General features: G+C 41.8%; 3 non-coding genes across 3 annotated transcripts; all 3 read left to right on the top strand.

The window, feature by feature from the left end:
* The first annotated feature begins 7,687 nt into the window (after nucleotides 1–7,687).
* Nucleotides 7,688–7,776, top strand: trnay-gua (transfer RNA tyrosine (anticodon GUA)). The gene is given in 2 exon segments: nucleotides 7,688–7,724; nucleotides 7,741–7,776. It is a non-coding gene; the product is annotated as a tRNA-Tyr (tRNA).
* Nucleotides 7,777–8,187: 411 nt separating this feature from the next.
* Nucleotides 8,188–8,276, top strand: trnay-gua (transfer RNA tyrosine (anticodon GUA)). The gene is given in 2 exon segments: nucleotides 8,188–8,224; nucleotides 8,241–8,276. It is a non-coding gene; the product is annotated as a tRNA-Tyr (tRNA).
* Nucleotides 8,277–8,554: 278 nt separating this feature from the next.
* trnay-gua (transfer RNA tyrosine (anticodon GUA)) lies at nucleotides 8,555–8,643 on the top strand. The gene is given in 2 exon segments: nucleotides 8,555–8,591; nucleotides 8,608–8,643. It is a non-coding gene; the product is annotated as a tRNA-Tyr (tRNA).
* The last annotated feature ends 5,503 nt before the right edge of the window (nucleotides 8,644–14,146 follow it).

Here is a 14,146-nt window from a genome sequence, read left to right on the forward strand (position 1 = left end):
ACGGAGGCGTGCGTTTTTATTAGTGTGTGCACACATCCACCAAAGAGAGAGAGAAATCTGCCGTCAAAAAGGAATGAAGGAAACGAGGAAGAGACGGTGTTAGGTTTGTGGGTGTTTGTCTGTTTTGAAGGGGCGGGCCGCTGCGTCGCTGCCGCCTTTCAAAACAGCTTTTTGGGATTAGCTCCTGCCGCCTCCTGTGGGAGAAAATCTCTGAGGAGAAAAATGGATGGAAAGGGATGAGAGGAAATGAGGGGAGAGGAGAGGAGAGGAGAGAGGAAGCAGTTAGAGGACAGAGGAGATAAGTAAAGGAATTGAGGCAATTCAAGGGAGAGAAGGCAGGGGGAGAAGAGGAGCCAAGCGAGGAGAAGAGATTAGCGTACGGCGGAGGGAAAGACAGAATGGAGGACGGAAGAGAGTGAGGGGAAGGAAATGTGTTTAAAGGTAAAAGGAAATGGAATGAGATGACGGGAAAAACAGCGAAAGGGAACATTTTTAGGGGAAAGGGAACGACAGGGAAGGACAGAAGAAAAAGGAAACAGAGGATGGATAAAAAGCAGAGTGAAGAGGAAGGAAAAGTTAGAAAAGATGAACAGAAAGGGAAAGGTGGAGAGAACGAAAGAAAGGAAAGACGACAGGTAGAGAGATTAAAGGAATAAAACTAGAGGAGAAAGGATAGAGGGACTGAGAGGAGAGGAGAGAAAACAAACGGTTTATGAAGGAGAAGCTAATGGATGGAAGGAAGAGGGAGATGAAAAGAGCCCTTTTTGGAGACAAAGGGAGGAGAAAACAGGAGATTAGGAAGGAGTTAAGCAAAGGTGTTGAGCAGTGAAGAAAGGAGTAAAGACAGATTAGGGGAGGGGAGAATAACTACTCGTCCTTCCTTCATCCCTCTCATATTCTCCAGGCTATGCACCTGTTTCTGTCTTTCTTTCTCCTTCCTCCGTGACCTTTTGACTTTTTACATATCTCTGTCTCTTCTTCCTCCACCTCCCAAACAGTGTGAGACTGTGAGGAAGCCTGTCTTTGGTCCCCGAATTACAGCTGCAGAGCTTAGACATGTCTAGATTCCTAGATAAAATAGTGGCGCCTACTCAGAGAAGAGTGAAGGCCATCTGCTTTCAGCAGTTTAGGGCGGCTCCAGAAAGTGAGGCCAGTTAACATGAAACCAAATCCCTGCTCACTGCAATAATGAGCCAAACGGCGGTTCAGTGAAGTCAGCCTGCTGTACATCTCATTATTACCCCCACAGACTGTTTATAAAGATGGACGACGTGTCTCCAACCATCTTTGGGAAAAATGTATTTGATGTGTACTAACACAGAGGGGGTGGGGCTTATGACCTCCACCGCAGCCAGCCACCAGGGGGACATCGAGATGTTTTGACTTGGCTTTTGTGGAGCTGTCGTCCATTTTTATATACAGTCAACGATTGCCCCTCACAGGTAAAGGACCGATTTATAATTAATTTTTTCTGGAAAACTCAAATACCCTGGCTACGCTTTCTTTTGTGATCTTGGACTGCTTCATCCTTACGTTAATGTTGCTGACCATTAGTAAACAGTGGCAATGCTAATCTGATGACTACCAACAGGGCTAAACTCGAGGCTATGCTAGTGCTATCACTAGGCCTGCTATCAAGCCCGTGGCTGAAGCTGATGTGCTGTTCTAACTGACTGACACGTCTCTCTAGAAGAGACAGCCAATCTGCAAAGGCAGGACAGTTAACACAAACCATTGCAACACAGTTAGCAAGGTTGGCATTAGCTGTGGGTGACTACAGGCTAAGATAGTCGGCTAGGCTAGGCTCAGAGCTGAGCTAACATGGCAGAAACAGAGGCTACCCTACGCTAAGAGAAAGTAGTAAGTCTAATATGCCATGGACAGAGAGAGTAACAGGGGAGATAAGTAGAAGACAGCGGTTGTCGATCGTGTGCATCACGGGAAGAAACGTCATAGCGTGAAGCCATGTGTGTGTGTGTGTGTGTGTGTGTGTGTGTGCGCATGAAGCATCTTTGATTTCCAATATTAAATATTAGCCTACTTGTTTTCTCATCTTTCTCTGCTCAAATTTTTCTTATCAGTTTTACTCTTTAGTGGCTCTATATGCCAATATCTGTCTGTCTGTCTGTCTGTCGGTTGGTTGGTCCATCATTTTTTTCCAGACCGGTATATCTCAATAACTATGGGATGGATTGCCACATTCATGTTGCCCAGATGATGAATCCTAATAACTTTTGTGATCCCCTGACTGTTCCTCTATAGTGCCGCAAGCAGGTCAAGGTTTTCATACCTCTACATCCACACCATGTATTGACACAAAATCTTGTACAGACATTCATGTTTCCCAGATGATTTTAGAGATCTGACTTTCCTTTTAGCGCCACCACAAGGTTCACAGTTCTGGTCTGGAGTGAAATGTTGATAATTACTGTTTTGGATGGATTGCCATAAAATGTAGTGCACACATTCATGTGTCCCTCAGTATGAATTGTAATCACATTGGTGATCCCTCAACTTTTCATCTAGCGCCACCATCCGGTCAAAATTTCAATTTGTCCACCACTTTGGTTTACAGCTAAATACTCAATAAAAACTAATGACATCGCCTTCAGCCTCAGCTTTACTTTGTGTTTAGCGCTAATTAGCACATGTTAGCATGCTAACATGCTAAAGTAAGATGGTGAACATGGTAAACATTATACCTGCTTAACATCAGCCCGATTGCATTGTCATAGTGAGCATGTTAGCATGCTGACATTAGCATTTACCTAGCTAAGTACAGCCAGAGCCACGTGGCTGTAGACTCTAGACTTTATTTACATATGAACCATATGTTTAATAGACTTACGGTGTTGTGGAAGCTGAGTGGGTCACTAGGATGCCAAATAAAATTGTGATGACCACAGTGGCCAGATTTTCATATTCTCCAGAAACATTCATACAACTGTAAAAGTGAGGTGCTAAGGGAAGCCCACGGCAGAAAATATCATGGCCGCTGTATATTCAGACTTGCAACGCTATACTTTCTGGACCATAACATTTGATTCCATTTACTAAAGCTCTTCATTGGAATACCAAACTGTCAAGACATCATGATGAGAAAAGCCCTGGTTTCAAAGGGGATGAAAGGAGCCGATGTTCTTGGCCACGATTGTCATAGCTTTGCATGTGTTCTCCATCCCGCTCTTGATTCACAAACATAGAGCCCTCTCTGTGTGGTTACACTAACATGAAACAAAATCTGCTTCTCTCCTTTGCCAGTTCTGTTTAAGTTGTTTTTGTGCAGTAATACGATACATCAGGCTCTTGTGTCAGATGAGAGAGATGACAGTTGACATGAAGAGTTTCTGAAAGAGGCAGATACTACTTCTCCCCACTTCCCTCCTCTCCTCCCTCACCCCCTCTCAAATCTGACCCAGTTGGAACTGATTTGTAAGGGCTTCACAACAATGAAAACCAAAGTGAGACTAGGAAGAGAAGGTGGAGGTGGGGGAGCTCGGGGCATCAAAGGTGGGAACAAGGTTGTGCAGGTGGGGGGTACCAAAGTAATCAAAAGCCTAATCTTGCAATCTCTTGCTCTAGATTTTGATCTTTAATTCTGGGTCTTCTTTTCTTTTCACAACCAAAAAGTAACACCTCCGGCTGGATGCTGTCTGGTTTTTGTTGTATCTATGTTGTTGTTGTTGTTGTTTGTGAAGCTGTTTCGATGAAGATAAAAGCAGACAGAGAATCTGAGAAGAAACTATTGCAGAAGTGAAACTCGTGCTAATCCTCTCAACACTGTGAATCTTTCTCTCTGTGCATTTTTGTCTTCGCTTATTGTTTCCAGTTTATCTCATCTGTCTCCATATCGACAATGACTCAAACTGTTTTAATATTTTAGAACAGAAACGTATGCTGCCAATGCATTATAGTGAAACCCCCCCTCTGCTCTACTTGTTTCTGTCTCAGTAAATGAGGCTATCCCAGCATATATGGCTAACTGTCACTGTAATTAAGTTTACATTAAAGCAAACTGGTATGAAAATCATGGTCCAGTTCCACAACTTTAAACATACTTTTTTTGCATAAAATGATCAAAGAGTTTAAATGTATGCATTAATAGTCTGCGCTTTTGTAGTATTCCATCTGAAAGACAGCGTGAAATGTCAATGGTTTTTCAAAAAGTGCAAAAGAGGAGTATATATTTTGCAAATATTGTGTTTTTTCCAGAGACTGTCCTTTAACTCCCCCTTATTGGCAACCTTTAATCTGAAGTGTCCTTGAGTAGGACAGAGAATCCCTTCCAGCTGTTCTGCAGCTGACCTCTAACCTCCCTCAGGAAGATGGACAGAGCACAAAGATTCCTCAATAGAGATCACATGAACACAACATGCTTTTGCAGTGACAGCTCAACATTTTATGCCTGTGATGTAAAACATGATACAGGATTAAGAAACACAACACAAGTGGTCCTGAATAATGATCAGTTTCATATATGAAGTAAAAAACAATTAGCCAGATTATCTAAACCATCTCATTTGGAGGTAAAACCGTAAGTGAACACGCTTGAAATGTTGGTAAAAAAAATCCTACAACCTTCTTCAAACATTACTACATTTTATGTAAAGCAGATTTCTTCCTCCTCTTATCCTCTGCACACATAGGTTGCTATATTTACGGCCACCAATAGGGGGCGACTTTGTTGCACTAAGATGTGACTTTCCTCCGCTGACATCTGCTGAGTGTTGCTGCTGAGAGCGGCTGGATGGCAGCTCAGACAGTTCAGGGAATACACAAAGCCCAGTCCAGCCCGTTTAGTCAGAATACACACCAACTGGTTTTAACTGGACTGGACAGAGAGGAAGTGTGGGAGAAAGGAAGCAAGAGAGATGCATGAGAAGACTGGTGGGGAAGAAAGTGAGGATAAAGAAAGGAGGGGGGGGTGATGGCAAAGGAAGAGGAGCAGACCAGTGGTGAAGCGGTGATGATGGGATGAGGGAGAGAGATTTAAGGAGTTAGATAAAGTAGAAAGAGAGACATCAACACTGCTTTCCACCAGCCATCAGAGTAAACCAAATTATAACGCAATGTAAAGAAACCTAAATGGAATATTGGACAGAAGAAACTAAAAGCCAAAGTAGATTAGAATGTTATCTGGCCCGAGAAAGAGATTATGAATTGGCAGATTATCTCTCTACTGTCAGAGACAGAAAGCAGAGACAGATCCGAACCAAGCCCAGGCTCACAGTGACCACAAACTGACACACAACACACACACACACACACTGACTTAGGTCACTTTTGGGGACATTACATGGACTTACATTCATATTTACCCTAACAGAGAGAGAGAGGGAAGATTATAAATCGAAGGGAGAACTTCTTCCTCTTAGTTTCTTACTCTCCCCATCCTCCTCCTCACATCTCCATTCCCTCTTCTTTCTTGCTTTCTCTTTCTCTCCTTCCCTCCTCCCTTTCCTCTTCTCTTCTTCTTGTCTCCCTGTTTGTTCTTTCCTTCTCCCTTCGTCCTTCTCCTTCCCTCCCCTTCCCTCCGTCCTCCTCTCCTCCCTCTCTCTGTCTCGGAGTGTTGGAAGCAGTAATGAGCGTTGTGACAGATTGCAGCAGGTTATCAGCTTCCTAACTCTGCTTGCAGGGGACAGCTCACCAAGTTCCCTTCATCTGGATGGAGGGATGAAGTGTTTTACTGTCACCCTGCATCCTGTCTTTTCCCTCCATCTCTCCATCACTTTTCTTCCTGTAGTTTTCAATTTCTTTCCCTGTCCCCCCTCCCTTCTTATGTCTCCACCCCTTATTTTCTACAATCTCTCTCTTCCTCTCATCCACCTTTCCTGTCTCTCCTTTATCTGAATTATCCTTTTTTTTTTTTTTAGCTCTTTTCACCCCTTTTGTTCTCATTTGTTCCTGTGTCCATCCATGTTTTCTCCTTCCTCTCTTTCCTTACCTTTCCATGTCTCTCATCTAAAATTAAGTTTTTTCTCTTTTCTGTACTTCTCTCCCTTTTCCTTGTTTTAACCTTTGCCTGCCTTTTAGAAGGATGGAAAGCCCACCCAGTCTCTGTCCCCTACTTCCCGGTTTCTCTCTCTGTCTCTGTCCTCCATCCCTCCATCAGGCAGCGATCAGTGACAGTTGTTGCCCTGGAGAGAAACCAGACGGATGTCAGCCCCGTCGCCCAGAGAGAAAAAGGGTTCGTGGGGAAAGAAAGAGCTTCATCACACTTCACACACATCAAAATCTGAATGGGACTAAGGTGTGGTCTTTGTTCCTGAACTTCAGTTAAAATAACCAAATCACTGAGTTGTAACCGAGGTTTGACCTCTCGTGCCTCTGCATCTGCAATTGTTTCTCCACTTATTCAGATTTTCCCAAGTACTGTAAATATTATTTTTTCTTCTCTACTTAATTTTCTTTAAATAGCAAATTATTTAGCCTGCTTGCACACAGTTCCTGTGTAGACATACAGTAGTTTAATAATCTCATCACCGTTAGTTCTGTAACTATGCATTTGCTTGAATTGAAAGAAAAAATATTCAGGGTTCAAAATCTGAAAACTATTCATTAAGCATCTGGTTTGTCTGCAATAAACATCACAAGTCTAGTGATAGCGATAGCTGTGATGGAATAAGAGAAAAAAGAAGAGCAACATACAGAATAACTCAAACCAAAGTGGCAGATAGTCCAGGGAGGAATATGTAACTGCCTTCACTCTTTGATTGACAGGTGATCTCTGGTAAATGTAGTGCAAGAAAACCACAGCAAAACAGTAATGAGCACTTAGCCGAACATGTGGAAACCAAGAACACACAGCCCTTCCCCCTCAAAAAAAAAAAAAAAAGAAGAAAGGATCTGAGGATTACCACTTTAAGGTTTCCAGTGCAGGATCCAGATTTAGTCTCTCTGTGGAGCCGGGCTCATTAAAACATGCCAGTACTGCTGTCATATGAGATAATACCTGAAATAAACCTGAGTCTGTGACCCACTTTATTATACGTGTTACCTGTGGACATATGGGAAACACACACACACACTCTCTCTCTTTCTCTCACACACACTGACAGTGTAGTTGTGCAACATATTCTCCTCATGAACTCAAACACAGGTCTCGATCGTCCCTCTGACAGTTACGACGTACAGGTACGTCATCGGGCTTAAAGAAGATACTTACTCTGCGTTTATGATTCAGGCATTTCTCACTCGAAGGTCGCGCCTTTCGTCTGTCTGTCTTTTGGTGTCTGTTCAGACAAGCTGACTTTAAGCAGATAGGTACAGTGTTCAACAAAACTTGTCCTCATCAAGTAGCACATTAAGTGGACAGCGACCAGACGTCCCGGTTTGTCCGGGATTGTCCTAGTTTCAAGCTGGCTGTCCAGAGTCCCGACAAATACCTGTAAAACACTAAAAAACACTAAAACACAATCAAAGTGTCGTTGTCAAGGCTGTTGCTAGGCTATGAGTCATAGGCAAGCGTCATAGGCTATGACAGAACCTGTCAGCATGCTAACAGTTAGCTGTCATGCTGAAGAGAAAGTGTGTCTTTTCTAAAGAGCTCCAGGAGGCTTACTCCTTCCTTAGTAAAGTACCCGGCGACGAAAATGCTGCGTTCATGGCGTCCATGGTGTTGAAAGGTGCGCTCAGTACGTGTGTTGAGCGCTGAAAGCCATTCACATTTTCGGAATCAGAAAGCTGCCCTTCGATAGCTCAGTTGGCAGAGCGGAGGACTGTAGGGTGATTCTAACAGATATCCTTAGGTCGCTGGTTCAACTCCGGCTCGAAGGAAGTTCTTTTCATTGGTGATATCGCAAAGCTAATCGTTTAGAGAGCTATGGACTTTCTTATGGACTGTTCTGACAAAACAAACCTTGACCTCACCCATTGTTACACTAAGTGGTCGCGGTAAATGTTGGCGCATATGAAATTTACCAGAAAGACTTTGTGATGGCCCGTCTGAAATCATTTTAAGCACATAGTTACGATGTTCGTCATCTGACTTCAGACAGGTGTTGAACGAGCATGTACGTAGAGTAAGACAGGTGTTGAACGAGCATGTACATAGAGTAAGACAGGTGTTGAACGAGCATGTACGTAGAGTAAGACAGGTGTTGAACAAGCATGTACGTACAGTAAGACAGGTGGCTGGTTGTCATGTTAAAGTCCATGTAACTCGCTGTAATCTAGTTGATTGTGTACCCTTCGATAGCTCAGTTGGTAGAGCGGAGGACTGTAGGTCAGTTGTAACAGATATCCTTAGGTCGCTGGTTCGACTCCGGCTCGAAGGACGTACTTTTGATTGGTGATATTGTGCGTCTGATCAGATTGAAGAAATGGAAAGCTATTTGTTTAGAGAGCTATGGATTCCATCGCACCATGTGTTCGTACAAAACAAAGCTTGACCACACCCAGTCTTACATTAAGTGGTTGCCGTCAAACTTGGTGCAAATAAAATGTACCAAAAAGATGTCGCGATGGTTGTGCAAAATCATTTTAAGCAGATACTGATGACTGACTTTAAGCAGATAGGTACCAGTAACTCGCTGTAATCAGCTTAGTTGCATAACCTTCGATAGCTCAGTTGGCAGAGCGGAGGACTGTAGGGTGATTCTAACAGATATCCTTAGGTCGCTGGTTCAACTCCGGCTCGAAGGACGTGCTTTTCATTGGTGATATCGTGCGTCTGATCAGATTGAAGCCAATCGTGTAAAGAGCTGTGGAATTCATTGGACGATATGTTCGGACAAAACACAACTTGTCCTCACCCAGTGTTCGGGTCTGTTATACATATGGTTAACTTTATCTCATCCACTCATTACTATTGTGAATGTCATGTTATTGTTGTACTTATTTTAACACTGTTTCTACGCTTTGGCACCATTGTGACTTTACGTCGTCCTGCCAATGCAAGCACTGTACCGTAAATGTGACTAGCTTTATTAGAGTTAATAGAGAAGTTAATAGTCTATTTACACACACTCACACAAAGTTATATAAACACATTTGGACGATTTTGATGTGGATATACTGTATTTTATATAATGTTGTGTTATTACTGATATTACTGTTTTTATCGTCAAATATTTGTTTGTACTTTGATTCTTTGGCAAAAATGTTGAGAGAGGGAGAGAGACAACAAAGAGGGAGAGAGAGAAGAAAGAAGAATAAAGCAGAAAATAAAAATTAAAGAAGGAAGGAAAAGAGGAAGGATTAAACAATTCTACAGGGACACAGAGATAAATAAAGTAAGTTAAATGTCAAGAAAAGTGAAAAGAGAGACAGATAAAGTTATAAAAAAAAAACTCAAGTTTAAATGGGCTTCGAGTAAAATTGCTTTATTTCCTAACACACCTGTCTGTGTTAATTACAGGAGTCGTTAAAATCATAAAGTCATTAAAAATACTCATTTTTGAGTGCATTACAGAAGTAATTATATTAAATGGATGTTGACAACACTGGGCCGTTCGTTAAGCTCTTCAAATAAATGATCCATAAAAATTTTAAATGACACCAGTTACTGTCGCTGTTATCTTGACACTCACTGCTTCCACTTACTCAGGAATCTCACACTAAAATGAAATGCTTTATTTGTATTCATTAGGTGGATGAAAACGTACAGAGGGCATTTAGGGAGAGGGTTGTGGACATTTAAGTGATTTTTTAAACACCATGCTATTGGAAATATAGGAAATATGAAATCATTATATGTTTTAACACGATTCATAATAATTACATAGGCCAGGTCGGGTCGGGACTTCAAGTAAAACTATCCAAATAAAAGAATTATGACACAAAAATGTACTGAAAATTGTCTATTCTATTTGGGCTTATCATTAGAGATTAGATTAGATTAGACCCAGCAGCCATGAGGTGACCACACCACGCACCAGCAAAGGGCAAGTTGAAAGGAAACAAGAAGAAGCCAAAAATGACAGACAAAGACTCAAGTGAAGTTTAAGATTAAGATAAGTCTATAAATTGGAAGGTGCAGGAAGATTTACACCAGTGCAGCATAACCAGTGGAGACTGCTGTCGGACAGATTCCACTTGGAAACTGGAGGTGGCTTCTTGCGGGGGCAGTTGAAATTCAATTCTGTGGCCATTATAAGGCCACCTTAACGATCACCACATGAAGCTGTGTGCATGACACGGTGTGTGTGTGTGTGTGTGTGTGTGTGTGATCCATGTGTCTGGTGGGGTGTTAATATCCCCACACAGCATCAAAACTATTGATGACACACATACACAACCTGTCTATCTCTCTCCTTCACACACACACACACAGAAGATACATAGCTACAGGGCATGAGTGGGAGTCTGCTGGTCTGACTAAGCTGTCATAGATTTATCTGATTGAACGATTGGCTGTCACACAGGGCTGTGATTAGTGACAGGCTGTGATGACCTCATTAGACATTACTTCCTGTCCAGAGGGGAGGTCTTTCCCAGAATCCATCATCCCAATCTGCCCAGTGTACTGCTTATGTATGAAAGTATGTCTGATCCCCTTAAACCGCACTTCAACATTGCACCAAACACTACATACAGTTTACATACATTATTATATGTTATGTAAAATACAGATAATAAAACCAGGATACGATACAGGCTGTCAGTGAGGCGTCAGGATGTTGACTCATTCATCATTACATGCCAATTGATCGGGAAAGGCTGAATCAGTCACTGCCTAATCAGTTTAACATTTAACACTGCAACATAGCAGGGTCAAGTACACCCACCCACAAACACACACCCACACACACACACACACACACACTGTTGCGTGTTTCCTAACCTGTGTCTGGTGTTTTGTGTGGCTGTGTTAGTGTGAGTGTTTGTGCTCTGCTCCTGCAAGGACTTTTTAGGTTTCTCTCTCTGACTGGAATGTGCGCAGCTGATTGGTCCATTCACAACATCCTGACTTTTAAAATGACAGCATCACATCAGTTCTGTCCTCGGCCTCCAAACCCTTTCGTAGTATATATGAGTGTGTTAGATCTGTGAGATCGTGTTAGGCTTAGTGCCCTTGCTGGTCAGTTGTAAGTATCTGTGTACATTTTGTAAATAGAATAATCCACATTTTGTAAATGGGGGTTAGGGTTCGGAAAATAGCGACTTTATTTTGTTTCACCGGTTAGTCAGCACTTTTTTGAGGAGACAGATTCTCTTGTTTTCTGTTTTGGCTTTGGTTCACCCAGAACTATATTGCTCCAGTTGATTGTCACAATTTCACCATTGTGGTTGTAATACATCATTTCACTTTATTATGGAACTTTTAATTTTTGTGTTGCACTCCTACCCCCTTAGATGGGGCGTAACACACACACACTTAACATTAACGGGTCAAGTGGGCAGGGCTGGCTGACAGGTTACTCCTGAGAGCATAACAATATTAATATATTGCATGCCAGTGACTGTGTGTGTGTGTGTGTGTGTGTGTGTGTCTTTCTATCCATCAGTCTCTGAGTTATGATTAGTTGGTGCATGTGGTGCAGGCAAAATGGAGATGTGTGTTTGTCAGTCTATCTGCGAATTATGGATAGCTGTAGGGGGCTAGGGCACTAAAAGTGTGTGTGTGTGTGTGTGTGTGTGTGTATGTGTAATTACTAATGTGAATTCCTGAATTATGGTTTGCTGTGTGTGTGTGTGAGTAGGTAATAACTAATGCTTGCAGGGTAGATGGGTGCAGAGCAGAGCAACGATTATAGAGTCATTCGTCAGCTCAAGGTTGGCGGGGCAGACACACACACAAACACACACATACATATACGCACACCAGACAAGGATAAATCATCACTGTGCCGTGATTGTCCTGTCCCACCACAAAGTCCTCATCACAACCTTAACCTGGCAAACTGTCACAAAGACATGTTTGTATTTCTGAACTTGTGAGGACCTTCACTAACATCACCTAAAATCACATTTTCCACATTTCAAATTACTACAAAGACACAGTTTTTAAAACTGCGACCAGTCTTCATTTTTAGCATGACTGACTATGCAAAAGGTCAACCAACTTTACTGCAGCACGTTTTCCCAAATGACCTTTTCCTGCATTTAGAAGCGGTGGCTAGCACTGTTAGCATTACTGTTGTAGCTTTTATGCTGGCTCTTGAAATAAACTTCCTATTAAACATTTTTCTTTAATGTCTTGCTTTTTGGATTTTTGGGGTTGGCATTTCTAAACCATCGGTCACGCTCGTGGTTTTATTTTGAGCAATGGAAGGTGTTCTAAGAAATACAACAATAGGAATCAGTATATTACCATGTTGAGGGTTTTTTTCAAGCCACTCGATCTCACTATCTGCTGGTTCATTCGTTGCACTGCCTTCCTACATACCTGTAACACATTCTACTAAATATTGTTTTTTGTGAAAGTAAACCAGCACAAAATAGTCTCATGATTCACTAGTTTGTTTTTTTTCCTGGAGGCTGGGGGGGGCATTTTGTAGATATTAATCATCAAGCTCCCCTTGCACTCTGCACCATTGCACTATTGTCCTAATGTCTACAAACGTTGTTGTTTTTATATCTAGATCTATAAATATATATATATACATGAAATTGCACATACAATCACCCATAAACACACACACACACAAACACAGACACTCATCAGTAAAGCTAGGAAAGGTCGTCACATTCCCCTGAGGATTTTTTGGTTAAGTCCATGTTTGCAGCTGAGCATGGAGGACAGGGAGCAATAGCTCACCCTCTAGCTCTCATTAGCAAGAGTGTCACTGTGTTTGCGAGTACGTTTGTGTTAGTGTGTATGTGTGTTTGCTGGAAAAGATAAAGGTGAAAATATTCTCCCCTGCCGTCGCCATCATCACCATACAATAAAACTTTAAAATACATTTTACATCCTCCACATTTTTTTCTTATTTGACCTATTTCTAACAGCTTGACTTCATAATTATAAACCTAGTACATGTCCAACAATCTTCTTCCATCTTAGTTTGCGAATGTTGATTGACTGCAGATTGAATAAGATAAGAGTTGAAGAAGTTGGGGAATTGCAATGGTATATGACCTTTTGTAATTTGCTCACAAGTTTTCACCAGAGAAGTGGATCATCAGGGAAAGCCTCTACATGGGGATGGCGTGTCCGTACTTCTCCTCCTGCATAATGTTCATTAAATGATCACACTGCGGTCGCAGTATTAGCAGCTGGGTGCTGTAACCTCTTGAACTGTGTTGTTTCTTGTGCTTGTTATCTACTGAACTGAAGCTTATGCTGTCTGACTCACTGTAAGAGTTTCACCTGATGGACAGACGCTGACACTAATTGATGTAGTTGCTTCTTTTTCTTAAATCTGGTGAGTTGTTTTTCACTTCTGGCAATGCTTCGTGCAAATGTTATATATGCTTGTGTGTGGTGTGTGTATGTGTGTGTGTGTAAGTGCGCACATCCATAAAATTACTGTTGTTATTTTGCAGCAGACTGCATATATCAAATCCTGTGCAGTGACCTTAACTGTCACCTGTCTCTCTCTCTCACACACACACACACACACACACACACACAAATGATACAGTACATTGATACTGACTTGGGTCACTACACTAACAAGAATCTGGATATACCCATTAATTTATAATGTGTGTGTGTGTGTGTGTGTGTGTGTGTGTGTGAGTGAGTGAGTGTGAAATATATTAGCTTTTTAAATATTCATTGGTGTCTACTCGAGGCCTCACAGTTGGAAGGGAACCGGTCACCACTCTGTAGCTCACTGGTTGGAGCTGACTTACTATCTGTGTGTGTATTCTAACTTACACTGCTCAGTTGTTAAAGTATTAATGTTAGAATTCTTGTGTGTTCAGCCTCATTCTTATTCCAGTGTGTTCCTGGCATACTGGAGGAAATATTGTGCACAGAAACACAGAAAATTAAAGTCGTCATTAGAGGACAGTGTACTATAAGTAGCGTACAATATGAGACAACATTATGATGTCTCTGCACCAGAAGGTGTGAGAGGAGTGGGTAACATGGCGACGTCTTGGCTGTAAACTAAAGCAAACAATGTGAGTCTTCATCAGAGTCACCAGACTCTGATACACACTATATGTATGCATGTGTAGGGCACATTACTTTTAATCTTATTTTTGGAAAAACATTTGGGACTCAGGAGTGTTTATTTCAAATGTGAAAAAAAGA

Source organism: Enoplosus armatus, chromosome 3, assembly GCF_043641665.1.
Source record: "Enoplosus armatus isolate fEnoArm2 chromosome 3, fEnoArm2.hap1, whole genome shotgun sequence".
NCBI lineage: Eukaryota > Metazoa > Chordata > Actinopteri > Centrarchiformes > Enoplosidae > Enoplosus > Enoplosus armatus.